Raw genomic sequence first — 25,180 nt, 5'->3', positions numbered from 1 at the left:
TTGGAATTTACAGTGTCTATAATCATTCTCTTCTGACTGCTTGCTTCTCTTTTTCCTATTTAAATTGTAAATGCTATTAAAGAACACAATAAGGTTATGTAATGGAATTTAAGCACACTTTATTGCAACAATATAAGTTCCATGTACAGTTTTAAGCAATATGGCTGTATTTAATAATTTTACATTACAAGCATAATTGTGGTATCAAATTAGTAATTTTCACAAAGTACTTGCATTAGAAATTTGTATGATACAATATATTTCAATTCTCAGTTGCACAGGAAGATAGCAATTTGTTTAATAGGAGTACTGGGGATACAGTTCATACCCTTAGATCTGATTGTCGTGCTTTATACAAAGCTTAGACTCCTATCATAGAATTTTAGAGTTTGAGGAGACCTTAGAGATCAAACAGTTCAACAACTTCATTTTACAGAGAAGAAAATAGAAGTTAAAGGAAATTATTTAACTTAAAGTAATACAGAATGTTCGTGACAAAACTGGAATGAAAACCACTTTTTAACTTTCTCAGGACCATGAAAGGAGGTTGGTGCAAAAGAATTCGATTTGGAAAACTCATCACAGAAACGGTACTCAAAGCCACTGGATTGGACTCAGTCACTAAGGACTTGAAGAAAGTGAGCACCCTGACCAGGAGTTGTTAACCAAAAGAGGAAGAACCTGGAAGGAAGGCTGCAAAGGAGCATCTGGTAGAATGACAAGAAAACTGAGAGAATGTGATATAACTGAATCCAAGAAAAGAAAGAAGGGTTGCTATCCAATGTTGCTGAGACATCAAGTAACAAACCCCAGCATAACTGACCATGAGGTTTAGTAACATGGAAATCACTGACAACTGAGCTTGGATGGGGTGATTAGAACCAAAGCCTTTTTTTTTTTTTTTTTTTAATCTGAGTGGATAAAGCTGATAAAGTGACTGAAGACATTAAGCTCAGGATGTTTTTCTATGATGGCAGTAGCTGAGGGTCAAGGAAAGTAAATGCATTAAGCTCCTTCTTCAAATTTGTACTCCCAGTAACACAACCAACACCAACAAATGTTAAATTGCTATAGGAAATTGGCCTGGCATATTCCACAGGCACAGCACTTTGTTTTGGGATCAGAGTGAAAGTATTCGTTAACCACCCATCCTAGAATGAAATGTGTGCTAACTTTACAAAATACTATGGAATCCCTGGGGATGAGGGATAAAGCTACACCATCCATTCTGGTCATAAGCAAAAGTTCTAGCTAAACCCTCAGAAAATAATCAGCATTTCTCTCCACAAAACTGTCACTAAGACACTCCATATCTGAAGCAGTCCACCTTAAAGACTCGTTTCTTTTCGCAGGAGCTCATCAATATCTGCACAGCCTCAAAGGCAGCTAGGAGGCCCCTCCATTAATGAAATGTTAATGACTGAATTAGACCTGTAATAACTGAAGTAGGGGCACTGCTGTGAGTCCATTAGCATCCCCAGACCCTGCTGAGGAACAAGTAAACACTGCACACAATGAGAAAACTTTCCTGCACAAGAGTTAGAAGGGTTACACAGGTGTTTTCACATGGAAAATGACATTTCCCTGAAACAGGATTAGTTTATTTAGGAAAGCTAATCCCAGTCACTATATTTCTTCAGACAAAAATAAAGACTATAAGATGGATGATGTACTTATTCATGAGTGTTTTGATTTTTTAAATTCCAATATTGCACAATTGTTTTCACAAAACTTTTTAGGATAATTTACATTTGTCAGGTGCCAATTATTCCCAAGAACTATGGCCCTTATTTCCCTCTTGCCTGGTTCTTATAATGGTTTTGTTTTGTTTTCTTATACTCCCTTCTTTTCAACTATGTATTGTTTTTATGCTTCAAGTAAATCCTACAGTCTTTGCCATACCATCTATCCATGTTTAAAAAGAGGGAAAGCGTCAGAAGATTTAGGACACTATTTTTTAGCCTTGATTAATATAAAATGATTGTAGAATTCACTCCTGAGATATAAATATAAATCATATGGCATATGAAGTGAAAGCTGTTATGTATTAGCATCTAGCTCAATTCAGTAATATATTGTTCTTGTAATAAGCTTGAAGATTTACCATTTTTATTTAAACATATATTGTAATTCAATAATACTTGAATTGTAGCAACTTGATGGGAGGTAAAAGTAATTGCTATCTCAAGTTATTACAGAAGACAGAATAGCAAAGGCTAATTCTATTAGATTTCTTTATAGTGTCTACTGTGGGCCTTATTATTTTCCCATATTCATATTTAGATTGCTAAACACAGTTAAATATAATGTATATGTGGTCTGAGGGTTGGACCTTAGGGTTTTCTAGACATATGCTTTAGAAATACATATGAAAAAGTTACAAAAAATCAGTATCATGTTATTGGGTTCATTACACAAGATATTGTATATCAAATAAAGTAGTTCAATAATATGTATTGCATTTTGTGTTTAACCTCAAACATCATTCCAGGTCCTCAGTTCTAGATTTACTGTTAACTAGTTGTGCGGCACTAGACAAATCCTTTAACCTTTCAGGGATTTTTTTAATCTTATAAAAAGTTTTACAGAGGATAAGAACTATAAATATTTAAACTTTAAATTTATATAAACTTAAAATTTATATAATTATGGCTTTTTATATATTAAACATTCAAAGGTGGAAATTAGAGATGAGAGAGTGAATTTAAAAGGTGCATTACAAATCCATCAGCAAAGTCTGTCCACAAAAAAAAGAAAAGTTTTAGCAGGGGAACCCAAATTCACAGGAAAAAAACAAAGTACATGAGCACAAAATAAATATTTTAACAGAATTCACAAACATAACAAATCATAAAACATATTTGTTTGAACAAACTGCTGAGACCTTAAGAGGTTGGATTAAAGGGACAAGTGAAAATACCAGCATGTTTCTTTTCTAAAACCTAAATGCTGGTTTATTATGCAAATCAATGGCTCCTTGATTTACACATCTGGAGTGTTGTGGTTAACTTTAGACTTTAAAAATACAGACACGTGGCACTCCCACATGCACACACATACCCACACAACATCTTGGTTTTTGAAGTTTTTGTCAGTGTTCTTATTTTATTTCTGAATTCAAAGGGAGAAGTTCTGCACAGTATTTGCAAATAGCAAGCATGACACTTGAGTTGAAATTCAGACCATGCAATGAACTAGCTTATAAAGATGAGATAAGTGATAAATAGTAACACCTGACAAAAATTATCATTTTGATTACAGCTAATGCAATGCTTTCCTTCATTCAGAACTTCCAGAGTCGGTAAACATGGCCTTACACTTTTAAATGGACAAGAAAGAGAAATCCATCAAGCCCAAATGGTACAGTGATAACTATGAATATGTAATTTATGGATCATCTATTGAATGTATTTTCTGGAAGAGCCAAAGTTCAAGTATGGTACATTCTGGTAGTATAAACACCATATGAGCTACTACAAAATAATAGGCTCATAGAATCACTCACAATAATAATAGTGAGTTTAAAGGCAATTTAAAGCAGTAGGTTATGAGCTTTGCACTGAATTCAGCATTTAAGATTGGATTTCTGTTTTTACCTGGACAACTATTGATTCCAGAATCAAATATCAAATGGCTTTTGTAATGTGAAACATATTCCCCAAAGTTTTGTGTTTTCTTTTGTGGCTTTAAGTATTAATTATTTTGTAGAGTAATGAATGGCCTATCCCTAAAGACTTCATCAGTACAAAATTTCAAGAGAAAAGTTTGAACATATCTATTATTTTTCAATAACAATAAACTCCTATTAGCAATATATGTGTGATCATTCCCTATGTCAAAGAATAGGATTGAGGTTATAAAAAAGTGTAGAAAATGTCATGTGTTCTAAAAGTTTGTATAATTCTAAAATGTTTACCATGTAGTAGAATACACAAATATCTTTTTATTATGGAATAATATATGGCTTTGCCGTTGGTGTTAGTCACTAAGTCATGTTTGACTCTTTGAGACTCCATGGATTCAAAGGAGAAAGGGAAAAATTTTTGACTTGCTGCTGCTTAGTCACTCAGTCATGTCTGACTCTTTGTGACCCCATGAACTGTAGTCCATCAAGCTCCTTTGTTCATGGGATTCTCCAGGCAAAGATACTGGAGGGGGTTGCCATTCCCATCACCAGGGGATCTTCCAGATCCAGGGATTGAACCTGGGTCTCCTGTACTGCAGGCAGATACCTTACCACCTGAGCCCCCAGGAAAGCCCATATATGGTTTATCCCACTATTAAAAATAGCATGAAATTTTCCAAAATGAGATTGATCAGGATTCGATTAACTCTGCACCCAAAGGATTGATGAAGCTGAATCATATCAGACAGCTTAGCGGAGACTTCAGGGTCCATGAAGCCCAGATGATATTCCTCCTTGTTTGGAACAGTGCTGGTCCTTTTTCAGACTGTTTTGTGAATATCCATTGGCCTGTGCTCTAAAAAAATTATAATGTAGAAAGTAAAAATGCTAATTAATTATAGTATAGAACTACCAGCAATGACACTTTCTGTTTTCCTTATAGTATTAATACTTGTAGAACATCTCTCTAATACACTAAATTGTAGACAGAGAATTAGGCCTTTTAACTAATCAAATAGCTATTTTATTAATTCATTTATTCATCCATTCTTTTATAAAATTATACTAAGCACCTATTGTGTACAAGGTAGTTTATTTTTATGTGCTGGTGGTTTACTGCTCTCAAAAATTTTTAAGTTCAATAGGCAGTATCCATTCTTTCATTCACCCATTTAGCATATTTCCTGATATTCCAAGTACTGCTGTAAATATCAGAGATAGACATGAAGATAACTTCTAGAGTGTCTACTTTCATAAGGCTCATGTGCTAAGCATGGGAAAAGTAAAAATTTTTCTTCAAATGCTGTAAGAAATAAAAATAAATTAATAAGAAGGTTAGAAAAATGACAGAGTGTCTGACTTCACGAAGAGTGGAGAGATGCTGGAGGAGATGGGAAGGTTAAGAACCAGTAACCAAAAGGAAACTGTGATCATATTGTGTTAGCAGTAAATATAAAACCTGTGTAATGTAGGAGTCATTGCATATACTGTCTCAGCTATTTAACAATGGAATGCATCATATACCCGTGTTTTTACTGCGGATTATTAGTAGGTGGAGTAAGATGACTTGAGACATATAAACTTCAAAATGCCTTCAGATCACTTTACTAAGAACAAAGGAAATCTTAACAGAAATGGAGGTTAAGAACACTGGTCAGAGGACAGCATGCTGGGAAACCAGTAATAGTATCAGACTTTAACCTGCATACTTGTCATTGCCCAGTATTATGTGTGATCCTCTAGGTTAATTCTACTCAGTAGAACTTGTCAGTGGTGAACAGAACTGTGTTTTTAAGTAGAACTCCTTGTGTTCAGTCTTGGCAATTAATCAGTAGCTTACTGAAAGTATAACTACTGAATTATCAAACATTCTGGTTATATTCCAGAGAATCTGAGAGAAGTTCTGAGGTGAAACAGATATAGATGGTTTCTATATCTCACTATGAGTTACCTTCTATCCAGAATTTTGTTTTTGGTGTATTTTTCTCCTTGCAAATTTGAGTTCATAAGAGCCTAATGAAGACTGCTTTCTCCCTTATCTGTTACTATTCATACTTTCAAGATGCAATTTGAATGTCAACCCAACTGACTCTAGTAGAAAGGAAGTCATGGAGTTAGTGCATCTAGTGAGGATAGAGAAGCAACGGAGTAAGGTTTTTAACAACAAAAGCAAAGGTAAAGTTCTTTCCCTCATGTACATTTCCAACAAAAGAGGTGAGCACAGCTTGATCCTCTCTATGAGGAGAAAGGGAAGGGCAAGGCAGAGAAAGACCAAGAGGAAATTTTGCATGATGGACTGGATGACTCCAAACTGGATGCAAACAGCAATCCTAATATCAGAAGCTTAATGATGCTTTTTTTAATCCTATGACTTTGGGCCAAGGGGACACATTCTGAAAGAGAAAGAAAGAGAAGGTAACAGGAAACATATGTTCTTTGCAAATAACCCATTTCCCCTAAATAGCATGTATATGTCTGACTCTTTGCAATTCTATGGACTGTAGCCTGCTATTCTCCTCTGTACATGGGATTATCCAGGCAAAAACAGTAGAGTGGATTGCCATTTCCTCCTCCAATGGATCTTCCCAATCCAGGGATTGAATCTGTGTCTCTTGCATTGGCAGGCAGATTCTTTACCATTGAGCCACCTGGGAAACCCCATTTTCCCTAGTAAATCTCTATAAATAGACTAATTCCTCATAAGCTGTGAGTGGAGGAAAAGCTAACAATTAAGTTCCTACTTGGTATTGCATTCTTTATATACATAATTTCATTTTATCTACACAAAGCACTGCAAATTGCTGTCTCTTTTGACATGAAGAAACTGAGGCTCAAGAATTTAGTCAGCTGAGAGTTGAACTGCTTGGCACTAACTACCCAGTCCTGCTCAGACTTTCTACAGTATGGGGCCCTGTTCTGTGGCTCTGAGCATTCTGACTGAATGGGGTTGAGGAAGGACCCGGAAGTCTATATTCAGTAAGCTTTCCAGGTGATTCCTCCAACCAATTAATTTTGTCAATTATAGAAACAGGACATGCTGCTTCTCAGAGAGCAAACATCTCAGTGTATTGAGAAAAAAGTTGTAAAGACAATACATCAAGGACACTGCTCAATAAGTAAAATAAGTTATTTTTTTGAATCGTCAGAAATATGTCTTCAACTCTACAGGGCAAGAGAATGAATGAACATGCAATTGCGAAGGGAAAGATATAAATAAGAGAATCCCATGATGGTGACCCTGAGCTATACAGAGATGTGCCTTAGGAAGTCAGAGAAAATAGAATAGATGTTGTAAATTTCAAATGGAAAATGATTCTTTGCCTAAGAGAGCAAAGAGAGAAAGTGAGGTGCTGATTGGTAGTACAAGATGTTAAATCCCCTCCCCTTCATTCCCGTGTCAATGACTTCCTAAAAGGTGGAAAGGAAGAGGATCACTCTGATACCAAACCAAAGAAATGGAGCTGATGCCTCTGTGAAAGAGAGATATCAATTAGCCTGGGGGAAGGCTGAGTTTTATCATATTCAGTGGAGTTACTGAGAGTGCTGGGAGGCTGAACATTGAACCAAACAGAGCTCAAAGGTCTTGCATGCCCATCAAGAAAATAAATAAAGCTTAAGGGGTTGCAAGGGATGTGAATGGATTATGCATTTTAACCCTGGAAGCTTTAGTGTTTCTATGCAATCATTATACTTCAAGGATGGTTACATGATACTTTATTTCATTTTAATTTTGTTAGACATCTGTGGAGAGGGTGTTCTTCAGTTATTTCTGGGAGGATGCAGGAAGAGGAAGTGTCTCAGCCCTCTCTTTACAGATCCCACTCATCTTTTATAACAAATCTCCTCTCATCAGATCCTCTCGAGGCTAAGACTATAGCCAGTAAAGCCAGCTCATAGAGGCTTCCATCACTTCAGGTCAACTGGACAGGAACAGACAGGGCCTATGATAACACTGATATCACAGCCAGGGAAATGGTCATGAAGCAGTTCGCAACTTTGCCTGCAATTACAATGTCCAGGCCTCAGCTCAGACTAATTAATTCATAATCTCTGGCAGTGAGGTTCAGGCATTAGTATATTCAAAAGTATCCAAGATGATCCAAATAACTGGCAAGTGCTGGCAACCACTAGTGTGAGACTTTGCCTGTTTCTCTCAGAGCTTAAAGATTTTATCAACATCCTACAATGGACAAAATAGGATTTAGTGAAAATGACACCCATAAATATAGTTAGTAGTTATTTATTTGTTTCAAAAATGGAATGTATTCAGGCATATCGTTCTTTCTCTTCTAAATCAATTTTATTTCTTATGCCCCTATTTAAATATGTTAAAAATATTTCATATTATCCAGCAAGAAATGAATTAATGTTAAAGAAATTAAATGACCATATATTCATGACCAGGTCATCATTGGTGAAGGTGGCAATTACACAAGTAGCATCTACACAGAAAACCTCTACTATCTACGAGATTTCGTATTATAAAATTTAAAACAAAAATAGAATTTTAAATAGTAATAATCATTAATTCAGTCCACAGTTCTGGGTCAACCAGTGCCCCAATTTCATAATGTCACAGGGAGAGAGACTCCAACGTGATCTTTTGTACCTGATTTATTTTCTCTCTGTTTCCACTCTTCGTGTGTTTGTTTGTTGTGTTAAGTTTTTTTGATGGAAGACTATTACAAAGAGGTCTGGTAAAAGATAACATAGTATGGATAAAAACAATTTTGTCCCATAGTAAGCCAGTTTATTAATACTCCAGACTCCTAGATGTTCAGATTTCTCATCCAAATGGTAAAGAAAGTATCAGATCTAGGACTTTGAGGTCCTTCTGCACGATGTACTTTTCAAAGAAAAGAAATCTGGATTAGGAGCCAAGTGCTAGGATAAGTAAACATGCACTGGAGTTAACAACTTGTGCTATCTTGAACAAATCGTTTAACCAATTTCTCTGACATCAATTTTTTCATCTGTCCACTAAAGGGCTTGGATGACACTGAAAGGCTTAGTCCCTTCTAACTTGGACTTCTTTGGCATAATTTTAGATCTGTGACCTATGGAAATAATTGTGTTATGAGGAGTTTGATGGCGATTCATTTCATTTGTTATAAATCAAATGCAGAATGAATAAACAAGTTATGTAGGGTTCCCAGAAGAGACTGGAAAACATTGCTTTCCTGTAACTGTGCTTTTTATAATTGCAGGTTGCACAAATTTCCATATTATTTCAGTTGCAGAAGGTCTGTTCAACATTGATTTAGAGCATTCACATTACATTAAATATGTATGTTCCATGAAATGACATTATATGTACATATAATTAAAGATTCTGGTGTATGTTTTTGGATAAAATGTTGTTGCTGCAATTAAAAAAAAAAAAAAAAAAAGGAAAGAAAGAAAGGGAAAAAAGGCTGAATCCCAAACCAAACAAAACCTCAAACACCAAAAACTGCATAAATCAGAGCTTAAAATCTGACTGGTAACAGCAGGACCAGATCTATGAGTATAAACTGAAGGAGGTGTGGTTTCCAAACCTACTCAATCCGTTTGTATACACAAAGCTTAAATTTATTGGGCTTTGCAGCAGTGACCATTTGCTTCTATGGCTCAACTTTTGTTTCCTTGAGGGTTTCCCAATCTGTCTCCTTGAGCAAACTGCACGAGATGTGAATTTTTGGTCCAAGCCATTTGCATTCCTTTTAGTCTTTCTCCTTTTAAGGTAAAATGGGTTTTAATTCATGTTAACGCCAATGAAATTTGGCATGTTCTTGTTCTAAAGCACAGTTTCTTTCCATATTGCTTTTGTAGCATGCATGCATGCATGAGTGTGTGCTTGGTCATGTCTGACTCTTCATGACCCCGTGGTCTATAGCTCGGCAGGTTTTTCTGTCCATGGGATTTCCCAGGCAAGAATACTGGAGTGGGGCTACCATTTCCTACTCCAGGGGATCTTCCTGACACAGGGATCAAATCTTTGTCTCCTGTGTCTCCTGCATTGGCAGGCAGATTCACTATATATTTGAAAGTCAGAAGAATCAGGCTTAAAGACTTTGAAAAGTCATCTGAGCCACATTCCTGCTTTCACACACATACCTCTACCCTGCTGAAAAAAGCCAAGCTTTATTTCAACAAATCATTTTGAAGGATGTCAGTATCTACTTATTCCTAGCACCTAAATGGTGGTCAGAAATATTGGACCATATGGGATGACAGGCCTGGATTGGAGGCAAAGGAGAAACACACTCTTCCATGGCTGCCACTTTGACCCATGCCACACATGTGAGACTTATGCTGATAAGTGAGTCACATCTTCTGATCCGCTCGGTGTCCCAGAGACAATCGGTACACTTTGTGAATGTTAACATGAGGCTGCACATAACTTGGTCGTTCAAAGATGTCAGCTGCATATACTGCATATACTGCTCTAGGTCACAGACCTTGGAAGGGCCATGCTTGCAGCTATTGGATAAAAATGACAATTCTTCCTACATAGTATTTTTTGGTAGTATGCTGAAGTTTTTTTTTTTTTTTTTTTTTTTTTTACTATGTTTTAGGCTATCTTGTTGTAGATTCTGCTGTGCATTCTGTCCCTTCAGTCGTGTCTGACTTGTTGCAACCCTGTGGACTGCAGCCCATCAGGCTTCTCTGACCATGGGATTCTCCAGGCAAGAATACTGGAGTGGGTTGCCATGCCCTTCTCCAGAGGATTCTGCTACTTCAGACCTATTACAATCCAGAGTCAAACTAATGCTGATTTTCAGCCATGCTTTCATTTAGGGTTATAAGCAGAAAATTAAAGACCTTGGCTTCTCTCCTTCCTATCTGGATTCAGATTCCTGTCTGAATCCAACTCTTCTCCAAACATTTGCATCAGAAAAACATTACAAAGTCTCTAAAATAAAATGCATGTATGATAAAAGAGTATATGAAAAAATTCAAGTCTTTTAGCCTGCCTTTTATTGAACCTCTTATATACATAATAAGAATACCCATTAACATAGGAAAAAGTTCAAACTATGTACTGGTTTTGTAGATAAATGTCACCTGTTTTATCTCTCGGTCTCATTTTAAAAATTTAGTTAAATAATCTGTGCTTGTCACTGTGACTAAAATTTGAAGCTATACATATATATATATATCTATATCTATGGAGGAGGAAGTAGCAACCCTATATGGCAACCCACTCCAGTTTTCTTGCCTTGGGAATCCCATGGACTGAGGAAACTGGCTGGCAACAGTCCACAGGGTCACAAAGAGTCAGAAGTGGCAGCACGCATGCATGCATGTGTGCATGCACACACATACACACCCATATATATGTACATGTATATACCTATATATGTATGTATACACACACAAACACACACACATTGTCTCCATAGGACAGGAGATCAATGATATTAGAACATCTGACCTACTGTACTCTGAGTTGAAGAACTTTTAACTATTGACACTGTTTGGTCTGAAGGCAAAGAAGTAGTTTAGCTCTGAGCAGGCACCATTTTTTAAAACTCAAATCACTTTTTCTCTTTGAGATATTGTTTCTTATATATTTCCATGTCTAAATGTCTCTTCTTTTTTCAAAACAGTGAAATTGTCAGCTTTTCTGTAAATCAGTTTGGCTGATGTTGACAGATTAAGACAATCTTCCTAAAGATTCCTATAATAATTTATCTATCTGTATTCTTTTTATATTACCTCTTGCTTTTGGTTTGGTTTTTGTCTCTGTGTGTATTTATACACAAAGTCCTTTGAAATCATCATCATCATCATCTTTATTCATCTCATCAGTTTTAACATTTTAAACAATGCCTGGCACAATATACTGAATAGTGTAAATACTTCATGTACAATTTTGAACACAGGAAAGGAAGAGATATAACAAGTGTTTGTGTTATAGTGTGACAGTACCTCTATTGCACTTCTTAACATTGTTTCCAACCTAAAAAAGGAGAAACTGTTTTTTAGGATTTTGCATCCTGCTCCAACCTCAAATTCTGAATTTAAATAAAAATCTGGCTTCTTTTGAGTCAAGAATTACTTTGTTTCATTCTCTGTCTTCTTCAGAGTTTTGAGTTACTGTGAAAATTCCCTGGGATCCTATCAGATGTGCAGTGACAGCAAGAACTTATAAACGGCCACTACAGATATTTCTAGGAATTCAGTCCATAGTCTCCTGAGCTATGTCAAGTAACAGAGGATCATCCACAGGCCAATGATGAGATTATAACCAGAATTTCCACTTAACAACAGCCCCAACAAACCAACATTGTCCAGAATACACATATGGTTAAGAATACAAATGGCTGCCTTTGTTTCCCACAGAAGTCTTCTGTGTGATGAATAATCTTATCAGGGCTCTCTGAGTGAACAGTCACCCGGCTCTCAAAATCAAAAGTTTATTTTGTTTTTTTTAATCCTTAGGTTAGAGAAGAACATTAGCAGATATCAACTTTATCAAGATATAAAGAAAATTTATGTATACCATACAGTCATCAGCCACTTGAAATTTGGTCCTAAGCTATCATGGTTCTCATTTGAATTTCTCCTGAAAACCTCTTTGCTTAAAAATCGTCAGTATGGATCTAAGTTAATAAATAAAATCTAAATATGATAAAGGAAAAGATTAATCATTTGATTAAATTTTTGAAGTCTTTAACTCATAAGAACAATGACAAGGTACATGTCATACTAGGTCAAATTATTTGCAACATATAATTGATACAGTCATATAATCTTACATGCAAAGTATTTGTACAATTCAATAAAAGTGAAGATTTTAAAACTGATTAAATATCAGTAGGCAATTCATTGTAAGATTACAAATAGGCATACATTGAAAAGGCAACCCATTTCTGTTTAAATAAATTGACTTTTTAAAAAAGCTTCTTTTCAACTATCAAGTGAAAAATACCATAAAGTTTGAAAATATCTAGAGCTAATATCGTTGTAATCACCTTTATAATGACAATAAATCCTAAAATTGAATCTACATGTCCTCTGACTCAGCCTTCCTACTTATACCTATGGCTGATTCATGTTGATGTTTGGCAGAAACCAATACAATTCTGTAAAGCATTTATACTTCAATTTAAAAATAATTAATTAAAAAATAAACCCACAATACAAGCACACATGTGAAAACTATTGTAGTATTATGTGTAACAATACAAATTTTTGATGAACCAAAGTGATAAATTAAAAGTGAAAGTCGCTCAGTTGTGTCCGACTCTTTGCAACTCCATGGACTGTATAGTCCAATTCTCCAGGCCAGAATACCGGAGTGGGTAGCCTTTCCCTTCTCCAGGGGATCTTCCCAACCCAGGGACTGAACCCAGGTCTCCTGCATTACAGGCAGATTGTTTACCAGCTGAGCCACAAGAGAAACTGAAGTATACTGGAGTGGGTGGCCTATCCATTCTCCAGTGGATCTTCCCAACCTAGGAGTCAAACCAGGGTCTCCACCATTGCAGGCAGATTCTTTACAAACTGAACTATCAGGGAAGCCCCCCGAAGTGTCGATCAATGGGAAGAATTAAAATATTTCATTATATATTCATATGATGCATGGATATGATATGTGAATAATGTGAATATCATAAGTTTATCTTAAAGATTAAGCTAGATAACTTGAATATATTAATTCATAAAGTATGTTGAAGAGCAATATAGATAATATAATTTCATTTTCTATAAAAATCAGAAAACTATTAATGTATATATACAAATAAAAATTAAAGGGCTATGTATAAACCTTCTTGAAAAGGAATCTTTTCATGAAGTAGAATTATTGAACACATCCAATATCTACAATATATTTGTCTATTGTTTGAATTTTGCACACATTTGTATTATTTGTTTTAGTCTGAAAACAATATATGTATTGTTCAAAGAATTTAAATAATATCTAGCAAAGTGCTATGAACATTAACATTGGTATAAATTATAAGAAATATATCTAATAATGAACCTTTTGTATGATCATTTGATGAAATATTTAGTAGTTTAACTCATATATTTTAGGACAGTAATCTGTGGCAAGATACCCAACAATACTATTAAAGAATTAATAGAATGCTTACTGTTTAAGATTTTTAACATTTAATACTTTTTTTAAAAATCAGTAAGGTATAGTTAAACTCTCTTCTTATAAAATTAAGATTTCTCTTACTAAGAGTGAACTTAGAAATATGCTGTGTCCTATGATAAAATCTCAAGTACTCAGAAAACTGATTAAAATATTTTTTAAAAACTCTAAGAAAAGACCAATGTTATTCTTCAAATCTTTCATAATGATTACTATCTTGATTCACTGTAATTTAGCCACAATGTACACCAATATTAAGAAAAAACAAAACTTACAATGTACAGATGCTTTTGAAAAATCAAGTAGGAGTCTTATTTCACTCTCCCTAAAACTGAATTGCTTTCAGTGGCTGATGACTTTTAAGTTGACTTTTAAGTTGGCAGAGGTTATCATCATTCTTAAGGCAGGCATAGATACACCATACAATTAATATTCTCTTTGGAATTAGTCTATGAGTAGAACAGTATTTTACCTTTTTTTAGGCCAGACTTTAAATACATTGGACTCCCCTGGTGGCTAAGATGGTAAAAGCGTCTGCCTACATACAGTGCGGGAGACCCGGGTTCAATCCCTGGGATGGGAAAATCTCCTGGAGAAGGAAATGGCACCCCACTCCAGTATTATTGCCTGGAAAACCCCATGGACGGAGAAGCCTGGTAGGCTACAGTCCATGGGGTCACAAAGAGTTGGACACGACTGAGCGACTTCACTTTCACTTTAAATAAATTTTTAAAAAAGAGATGTTTTGACTGGTCTTTTGTCTCAGTGGGATTTTATAAGCTTCAAAAATATATTTAAGTACATGTAAAATGCAATATAATACTCAGACTTTAATATAACTTCAAAAGCCTACCAAAATAACTATATTTTAGTGACAATAGGTATGCCAAATATTATAATGCTTTTATAGTCCATGGGGGAAAATACCTTCATATATTTAATACGTTTTAACCACAAGATAACAGGTGATTTTCATGTAAATGCTGTCTTTGAGACAATAAAATTATAAAACAGAATGCAATCTCTATTGGGTAGCATTATCATTTACTCAATCACTAAACAATGAGAAATATTGGGCTGTTTTTGTTATGGATGAAGAAAATGCTTTTGGAAGCAGATAAACATTTGTCCCTGCTGGAAGCTCCTTCAGCGGTAATGCATCATGCCTGACCAGCCCTAGAAACCTTGGAAAGACAAAATATGTACATATTCGTTGTTAAGCATATGTGATATGTTTTGCTTTGTCACTTGGCAACCAGAAGATTTTTGAACTTTGCCAAAATTCAAACTTTTGAAACTCTTAAGCTGCTTAATTTTTATATTCATAGAATGTAACTCAAGGTAGAGTTTTTGTTTGGAAAACAAATTGACTTCTTGAGTTGTGATAGATTTTGTTTAACTTAGTTTTGTTGAACTTATTTGTTAGGCATGGCAACTTCAAATCCAATGCTAGTTATTTAGACCTACATGAATTGTTGATGAATTTTAAAAGCCACATCAATTTCATGTCTTTTTCATGACTTGACGTAGCCATGAAAGTGAAGTAACCGCAGACCTGGAATCAGAGGATGAGTGTTCTAATCTTGCTTAGCTCTGTTATTTAAACCAGCTTTAAGACTTCAGAAAATCATGTAATCCCTCTGGTCCCAGTTTCTTCATTTGTAAATTAAGAAGATTCAATGAAAAGTTCAACGAGTCCTAAAAAGTGTTTGAGGTATATATTCCTTCTTTTGAATGGGAGGAATGCAAAAGATTTTCAGTCTAGTGACAGGTGACCATATAAGTCTCTCATCTTTACTCAGTCAGTTCTTGACCCCACATCCCGTCACCTAAACTTCCAGAATGTTCTGATATATACCTTGTAATTCTAGAATGTAAATCCTATGAAAAAGACAATGGAAGTGTCACAAACTTTTTTGAAGTATTTCTATGTTCATTATTATTGTTCACCATCAAAGATATTGAAACATTTTTTCCTTTATTTCTTTCAAAATTTGTCCACTCTTTCCCCTTATTCCATTTCCAAAATGTGCCAGGGGTAAACCGTGCTACAGTACTCCAGTTTAATTTGGTTACCTGAATTTTTCATAAACAATGGACCCTCCTGAATGAACTAAACTATGGAACCACGTGATTGTAACTGACAAAACTTCTATAATTATCAACTTTATAAGGCATCTAAATTGCATTCTCAAAGAATACCTCATATAAGAATGGATATTTTCACTGTCTTTAACATCCAGGTTAGTGATGTTATATCAATGACTGTGACATTCAAAGGATACGGGGCCCAGAAGCAAATAATTGTCACTGGAGACCATCGGCCTATGGCAAAATAGACATCAGAGTGCTACATAATTTGTGTTTGTTCAGAGAAAGACTATTCAGAATTTTATTATCCTAATGATAAAAGAAAATTGTTCTTGCTACTTGTTCCAGTAAAAGCGAAAAATATTCTTAAATGCTAAAACAATAGTAGCTCCTTTGGCGAGTGATGCACCACTTAGTAATAACGCAGCACATTTTGAACAGATCTGTAGTTTTTCAAAGACAAACATCAAATAGAAAGAAAAAGGTTATGTCACCTTCACCCTCACAGTACTGTCATTTATATGCTATCAGCTCATTAAATTCACATTAGGATACTCCATGGGACTTGAGTTGCTATTAGTGTACCTAAAATGGCATAACAAAATCTCAGTTCACTTTAAGAGAGATGGCATTGCGACATTTTGTATTTCATCACTGAATTATTACAGTCTCAGATGCATTCTGCTGTGATGGTAATGGAAGGAGGAGCGCAAGAGAGGAAAGCTGTCCATTTGTTGTTCCCCAGGGAGAGAAAAAGCAAAGTTTGATTAAAAAAAATTTAAGGAAGTGAAAGTAAAGCATTAACAATTTAACCCCTGTATCTAGGCTGAAAATACATAAGGAAAGGCAAATGTTACATTTTGAGAGAGGCCCTAGGGAAATTAGGGTAAAGCAAAAGTACAGAATGCCACAAGATTTTGGTTGGTTAGTTGGTTTATAGTGACAGGTGGATGACCTTCAGATTCCGTGCTACCTTTATAAAGTTCTTCCTGGTAGCACAGCACTGTCCTTTTCTATTATATGCTCACTGATTCTATCTTTGTGAAAAAATATGGGTAGCCTCTGAAAGGTAAATGATAACTGTGACAAATATTGTGAATATTGATAGTTTTCTCCATGATAACAGAAGACTTTTATGTTGACAGAAGCTATTGTCTGCTATTCTGACTTCCATGTTCCCATGCAAGATTTCATGAGGCAATTTTAGCAGCATTTGCAATGATCAGATGGTGAATTTGTCAAGAAAAAAGTCACCAGTGGAAGAAGTCTGGCTTAGCCATGATTTACATATGAAACCAGGATTAGTGTTGCTTCTAAAAACCAGTACACTTAGGGGAATTTTGCAAATATTCAACCAAAAGACATAAGCAGAGTATGTGTCTGGTATAATATGTTCATATAATGAAATAGAAATATAGACATATTTATTGAGACGAAATTTTGTAATAGATCAGCACACTCTCTTACAAAGATGATTTCTTAGTCATTTATATCACTACTTGCACAATATTAAAAATTGTAGTTGTGCAGACATTTTAGGCTTCATGACTCTCTCTTCTTCATCACCTGTTGTGCAAAGTAAAATATGTACTGAATACGTGGAAAAATGAATACTGGTTGCTTGATAGGAAACATGGGTTGTAGTTGGAAGTCTGTTGCTGAGTGTGTGGTTGGTAACTCCAATCACTTGAATATAGGTTTTCTCATCTAAAAGAATGAAAGTGTTTAACTAGACTCTTATTTAAGATTCCCTACAATTCTCAAAATCTGTTTATGTTATAGAACAGAGCAGAGTGTTGATAAAAGAGACCCAACAGGAGTCTGGGACATTGGTCCTTCAAAACTGAAGTGAAAGTGTTACTCAGTTGTGTCTGACTCTTTGTGGCCCCATGGACTGTAGCCTACCAGGCTAGTCTGTATAACAGATTTCCCAGGCAAGAATACTGGATTGGGTAACCATTCTCTTCTCCAGAGAATCTTCCCAACCTAGGGATCGAACTCATGTCTCCCATTTTATGGGCAGATTCTTTACAGTCTGAGCCACCATGGAGCCTGTCTATTAGCAACCTGCGATCTAAATTACTCAAGTCATTTATTTAGTCCAGGCCTTTGTTTACCTTTTCATAAAATAAATAAAAAATACTTCCTGATCTCTGAAACATCCTGAGATCTAAATTCTTTGTGTTTTTTTTTTTAATTCTCCAATCCCTTTCCAGCTCTATCACAGTTTTACCTTATGATATTAAATAAAGTATTAAAGCATATGGGCTTCCCCTGTGGCTTCCCAGTATACTGTTGAGAGTTTAGAAAATGTTGCTCAATTCCAAATCGACAGTTGCAACCCTCAACTAGCTACAAACTTGTAAGGCATCTAGGTTTATCTCTGCCTCTTTAATACCACAGTCTTCCAAAACTTTTTAAACTCTTAACCTCAGCTCAATTCAATCATTAGGTTAGCTGCCTAACAGCCATAGCTATCCTAGTTCATAACCATCCTCATAAGATAAGGAAAATGAGATCTACACAGGATAGATGACTTGTCCAAGGCGACATAGCAGAGAACTAGGATCAGGGTAGACTCTTAAGTCTGGTGACTTTCAGCACGATGCTCGCCCAGCCAGTGTCCTACTGAATTAGGTTTCTCACCTGGTGTCTTTTTATCAGCTTTCATAAGGCCACAGCAGGGTGAATTCTTTGAGCGAGTTTTGTGTTCACTACAAAGTAAGTTGTTATTATAAAATGATAGGACTTTAAGATATGAAGAATCAACCAGCAATGAGAGAGAATCTTTCAAAGGAAGCCAATTCATTTCTGGTATCCTCTGAGATGAGTGAGCAATAAATAAATAGTTGTTTGCTCAACCTGAGAGGGTGTTCTGATCCATATTTAATACCGGCAATGTATGCTCAATATTGCACTCTAACTTCTCTTTTTTCTTTATGTCCCCAAACCAACTGCAAAGCCTGGGCATAAAGTAGAGACCTTGTAAGCATGTTCTGTACTGAATCATTAAATATGATCCTTTCAGAATGAGGTCAGTGTTTGCAACTGTGGTCCCCTCAGATGTGCTTTTTTTGTTTGTTTGTTTGTTTTTAAGAAAAAAAATGTAAAAAAAAATAAAAAAATAAAAAAATTTTAAAAAAGAAAAAAAATGTGTGTGTGTGTGTGTGTGTAAAATCTCCACATCAAGAAATGACAGAGTTTAGTTATGTAGCCAACACATTTATGTGATGCTCTTTAAATAGAAATTACCCTAAAATATATAAATATGGTCATTAAATGTCAGCTCATGAGTTGAAGCTGACATCATTCAACACAAAACAAATGAGATTAGCCATTTGTAGAAGTAACCCTCCCTAAGAGACTAAAAGACTATTTTACATGTCTTGATGATGAGATAAATAGGTCTCCTAAAATTGAGCAAGGAGCCTACAGAACTTTCCCAAAACCCAATGGAGACACATTAATCTGAAATGTAAGTAATGAAAGATAAGCTAGAAAGTAATTAATTATGTGAAATAACCATCATAAAGAAATGTTATAGTAGAATATTTTGTTAACTAATCAGGAATATCATTTTGTTCTGTAGGTTTTTTTTTTGTTAATACAAACTAAAATCTGTCAGTGCTTACTCAGAAAAGACTCAGAAGGAAGGTAGCTGGGTTGGTGATGTTGTTCTTAACTTCTTGTCAGGTATAAACCTAAAAGGCAGAAGGATGCATCGGTCTGCCACTAATTGAATGTGATAGTCCCCAATATCAGCCAGTTCTCTTTATTTTGACTCTTGACTCACCATAAAAATCCTGCTCTTATTTTGATCTCCCAAGAGGACTCTCCCCACCTCCGCCCCCACTGGGAAGGTGCATGTTCTTGCCAGCTGATGCAAGTGTTCTTTTGTGTAGTGAAGTGAACTGTTCTGTTTAAGTGAATAAATTGGCATTTTGGTTCATAAATCTGTTTCCTGTAAGCTGATTTAATATTAATCAGAATCTGACCATCCCTGGGAAAACTGATAAAACAGTGCTCCTGACTAGGCAAAGCCAAGGCCCACACCTGAGTCTTAAGTAACAACAGCAAACATTATTTATCGGTCACGTTTCTCTACTGGAAGCAGCACTTGAGTCAGTCTCTCTCTTCAGTCTTGGTAATTAGAAGTGAGATAAGTTCTTAGGATGAAGACTCCCAAGATGTGCGTAACACATTCATCTCTCAGAGATTCACAATATATTTTACATCACGTGTGCGTACTCAGTCACTAAGCCGTGTCTGGCTCTTTGCAACCCCATGGACCATATCCCACCAGGCTCCTCTGTCCTTGGAATTCTCAAAGCAAGAATATTGGAGTGGGTTGTCATTTCCTATTCCAGGGGCTCTTCCTGACCCAGGGATCAAACCTGTATTTACTGCATTGGCAAGTGGATTCTTTACCACTGTGCCACCTGGGAAGGCCATTTTGCATCATAATGGATTGTAAAAGATACATCTGATTAATATTGTGCAAACCAACATTTCTCAATACCCCAGCATCTTTATGTGACCTATATTAAGCTTTCTGGTAATGCACTGTGGAGACTCTGGGGGATATGATAGCCCTAGGGATCCTGAAAAATACCTGGGAGCAGAGCCTCTCATCTGAGATTTCTATTTCATTTGCACCTAGATAATAAGGAAAATTTTTCAGTATATAAATCCCAATAAGAATAATGTCTGGCAATGTTAAATTAGTTTCAAGTGGAACCTGCATTGATTTGCTTCACAATAGCACTAGGAAGGGACTTCACATTGACATTCTTCTGTTTACCTTTCTTTCTCAACAAAGAACCTACAATATGTATTTAGGGTAGTTGTAAAATATTATTTAGAATGGTTTGGTACTGAACTTTATTTGAGTAAAAAATATACAAAATCATGGGACTTCCCTGGTGGTCCAGTGATTGGGACTTTGTCTTCCAATGCAGCAAATGTGTGTTAGATTCCTTGTTGGGGGAACTGAGATCCTACATGTAACAAATTAAAAAAAAAAAAAAAAAAAAAGACTTTAAAAATGGTCCATGTTAAAAAATCTAAAAAAGAAAAAACAAAATCAGTCATCTAATACTGTGCTGGACTCCAAGGGGCACCCAAGAAACATCAGCCCTCCTCCCTATCAGAGTTCTGAAAAACAATAAGGAACTAAAATAAAAGAATGGCAGGTGAAACCCACTTATTACCTTATTTACTGATGGAGGCCAGGTGGGATGGGCTTAATTAAATTGACAGCCACTTGCACCTGGGCAATGAATCTTTGAACTTAGGTTGAATTATTTACTTGGGCTCAGCAGATTGGATTGAACAGGTGGATGGAGAAAAGGCCGCCACCGGTGGAATAGAAAGACTGTGTTCTCCCTGTGGGGAGACAGGGTTGGAGCTGTCCCGAAAACACCTACTTATTCCTCAAGTGCCTCGATCCAAGGTGAGTGAGCAAGGTGATGTAGACAAAGTCTTTCTTAGGTGGAGAAAAAATCGGGAACAGAGAATAAGTTCTTTCTAACATATTATTTCCAGTGATCAGAAAACTGAAATATATGACCTAAAGTGTGAGTGAGTGAAAGTTGCTCAGTTGTGTCTGACTCTTTGTGACCCCATGGACTATCCAGTCCATGGAATTCTCCAGGCCAGAATACTGGAATGAGTAGCCTTTCCCTTCTCCAAGGCATCGTCCCAGCCCCACAATAGAACCCGCATTGCAGGCGGATTCTTTACTAGCTGAGCCACCAGAGAAGCCCATAATACCTAAAGAAAACGTTAAAAGGAGAAAAGAAAAAAACAAACTAGGATTTAAGTGCAGTGCTATACTCCTAAAATACACAGCTGGCACAAATTAGTTACCTGGACAAAAGAATTGTGTAAATGTTCCCATGGCCGGACAAGAAAACTAACAAAAATAGGATGAGATAAGAGCTTTCATGGAGAGAGAAATTTAAAGGGATTCTTCTCCTTTCCTGCCAGTAATGCACTGATTCAGACACAATGACATTTAAGTGGTATGTTTTCCTAGGATTTTTATACCATTCTTTTTGTCTTGGTTTGTTTTCATCACATTTACTCTGTTTTCACATCATTCAAAGAATCATTGGTGTGCAAATTAGGGATTGTAAAAATCTGAATATTAAATGTTTCAACTTAGACTATTGGGTTTTCTATAATTAACTGAAGTGTCACCTTAAATGGCAGTCAGATGAATGATTTTAAAAAGTGGTCACAGATTTACAAGTCATTTAATTAATAGTAACAAATTTCCCTTCTTTGTATACAGTGCATATTTTTTAGTCTTATGCATCGCCATATGCTCAGTAACCATTTATTATGTCCCTGATTATATAACATGCCCTGTACTGTAATCTAAAATTCAAAATTAAATATGACACAGTTTTTGTCTTTGAATCTTTTTGATCCTCCTAGGAAAAGAAGAAATCACCAATAACCATATAGTATGAGAAATTCCTAGGTAGTGCTATCTACAGGATGCTGTGGGAGATATAGCATCAATGTTAGACTGACATCAAGAAAACTGGTCAAATGGTGTTTGAGCTCAGGCTTTCCTTTGTGGGTGTGTTTCTTTTCTAACTTTTATTTTAGTGTAATTTCAAGCAGGTTGGTTGCGAATCATTCAGCAGTAAGTTGAAATCATGCCTCTTTAGATTAATATCTGTGTGTTTCCAAAAACAGAGATATTCTCTTTCATTAGAATAGTGCTATGATCAACACTAGGAAACTGAACACTGAGACATTTATAGAGAACTATTACCTAATCCACTAACCAGATTCAGATTTTGCTGATAGTTCTAATAATTTGATGTGTTTATTTCCTCTTCAGCCCAAGATCTATTCTGGAATCACTTGCTGCAATTAGTTGTCATGTCTCTTGGGCTCCTTCTTCTCAGTCTCTAGCTTGACCTTGATATTTTATAGAGATACAGAACAGTTATTTTGTAACTCATTTTGGGTCTGTTTGATGTTTGTAATTTAGATCATGATTCTGTCAGGCTTACCAAAGGAGTTATGAGATGCCCTTCACACCTTTGATAGTCTGTGATGTCTATTTCCTCTACTATTTGATCATTAGGTTAACGGGCTCTTCACTAGGTCACTACATTATGAAGCTACCCTTTTTTCTTGTTGCAAGTAAGAAGTATTAATGATTGTGGCAGGGGAAACTTGGGCAGTTAAAAACATTTCATTTTACAAATATTTCTCCGTATTTTGCGTATGATAAATAAACCTGCTGCGGAGAGTGCTAGAGTAATTTTCTGTTTGTACTGCATCATCAGGGAAAGTCTCACTGATAAAGTGATAGTAAATTAGAAGAAAATAAATGTCCTTAATGTGGAGATCAATTTGAGTCAGAAAAGTTTTTCTTGGATAAGTTAGAATGTGTAAATTAGAGTACTCAATCGAAAATGAGTTTAATAATGGAGGTTTTATTATTTCTTGTAAGAGGTCTAGAGAGCTTCCCAGGTGGCGCTAGTGGTAAAGAACCTACCTGCCAATGCAGGAGACATGAGAGATGCTGATTTGATCCTTGCAGTTGGGAAGATCCCATGGAAGAAGGCATGAAAACCCATTCCAGTATTCTTGTCTAGAGAATCCCACGGAAAGAGGAACTTGGCAGGCTAAAGTCCATAGGCTGGCAAAGAGTCGAACAAGACTGAAGTGACTTAACACGCACAAACACTAAAGGTCCGGAAGTAAGCTATCCCAGGACTGATCTAATGACTCAATTTTTTCATCAAGGAATAAACTCTCCAAACTTTGGAACCATGATTCTTATGTATTTGCTTTGCCTGAAGTTTTTTTTGTTATGATCATGAAATGTATCACCCCCCTGTACCCACCCCACTGACTCTCAACACCTCAGTTTGGTTATTGAAGAAAGCCAAGTGACTGCTAAGAAGAAACAGTACCGTCTAAAGGAGTTTTTCTAAATGAGAGCAAAAGTATGGGAAGAGATTTTTTTCTACATTCTTCAAGCAATAAACTCATTACAAGAAAGTATTTCCTTTGAGGCCTCCACTTCACACTTTTATGTGAAACTAACCATTATGCCATAAAGTATTAATAGAAATGGTGGTATACTTCTACTTAATGTGCTACAACTACATTTTGCTAAATGAAAATGTTCTCATTTGCTTCAAAAATGGATGGCAAGAAGTTCCCTTATTTATCATATTCTTCACAGATTCGTATTAATCCCCCCTTTGGTTACATTATAATCCTATCTGGTTATGTTCTAAAAACTAAGATGTAATTTTAAAAATAAATTTATATGTTTTTAATTGGAGGATAATTGTCTTGCAGTATTGTGTTGGTTTCTGTCATACATCAACATGAATCAGCCATAGGTGTACATACGTCCCCTCCCTTTTGAACCTCTCTCCCACCTCCTACCCCACCCCTCTAGGTTGTCACAGAGCCCCAGGTTTGGGTTCCCCATGTCACCAGTCAGAACAGCTATCATCAAAAAACCTACAAACAATAAAGGCTGGAGAGGGTGTGGAGAAAAAGGAACTGTCCTGCATTGTTGGTGGGAATGTGAATTGATATATCCACTATGGAGAACAGTGGATATGTTCTCTAAGATGGAATTTTAACTTCATTAATGTATCTTATAAAAATAATGAGGAAAATTTAAAGGGAGAAAAAAGAAAATATGCATGATTGTTTTCATCACTATGTTAGAGTTGTTTCTTTCACTTACCAATTTTATGTCATCTTTGTCCTCAGCCCACATTTGGGATGGTAAAAGGTTTTGACTCTGGGGATGACTCAGACCTTTCTTCTTTGGTGTCCTATGTTCTAAGCACTCTACCATAAAAACTCGTTATCAATTTCATAAGATTCTTAGTTATCTCTGGTATAGGATTCTCTTTGTGTTATCTTGGAAATGACATGAAGTAATATAGTGAACCATTGCATCATAATTGTAAGTAAAGTAATTAGCTATTTGAACTGTGTCTGATAGAGCATTATATTGAAAAGAAACAAGTGACAACACTTCAAAATTAGTAATTCTATTAGGAATTAAAAAGAAGATGGAAAACTGCCCCAAGCTCAACCAATCTGATTCTTTTGGCCAGAAATTATGAACTAGGACTAAGAGATTCCAGTTTCAGTCTGCATGGGTCTCTTGAACAGAGGAGACATAAAAACTTGAGATGGTAGTGTAATGTACTTTAACATATACTGAATGCAGAGGAAACCGTTACAGGTTTCCTGACAGAGAAAGAAATAGAAAGAGAAGACAGGGAATAGAGAACGCTTCCCTGGGTCTGATGGTGTTTATACAGAATATAGTACCTGCCTCTAGTGTTTCTAGATAAGTTTGGGTTAATTCT

The sequence above is a fragment of the Cervus canadensis genome, chromosome 15 (assembly GCF_019320065.1).
Source record: "Cervus canadensis isolate Bull #8, Minnesota chromosome 15, ASM1932006v1, whole genome shotgun sequence".
Classification (NCBI taxonomy): Eukaryota; Metazoa; Chordata; class Mammalia; order Artiodactyla; family Cervidae; genus Cervus; species Cervus canadensis.
This window is presented reverse-complemented; position numbering follows the sequence as displayed.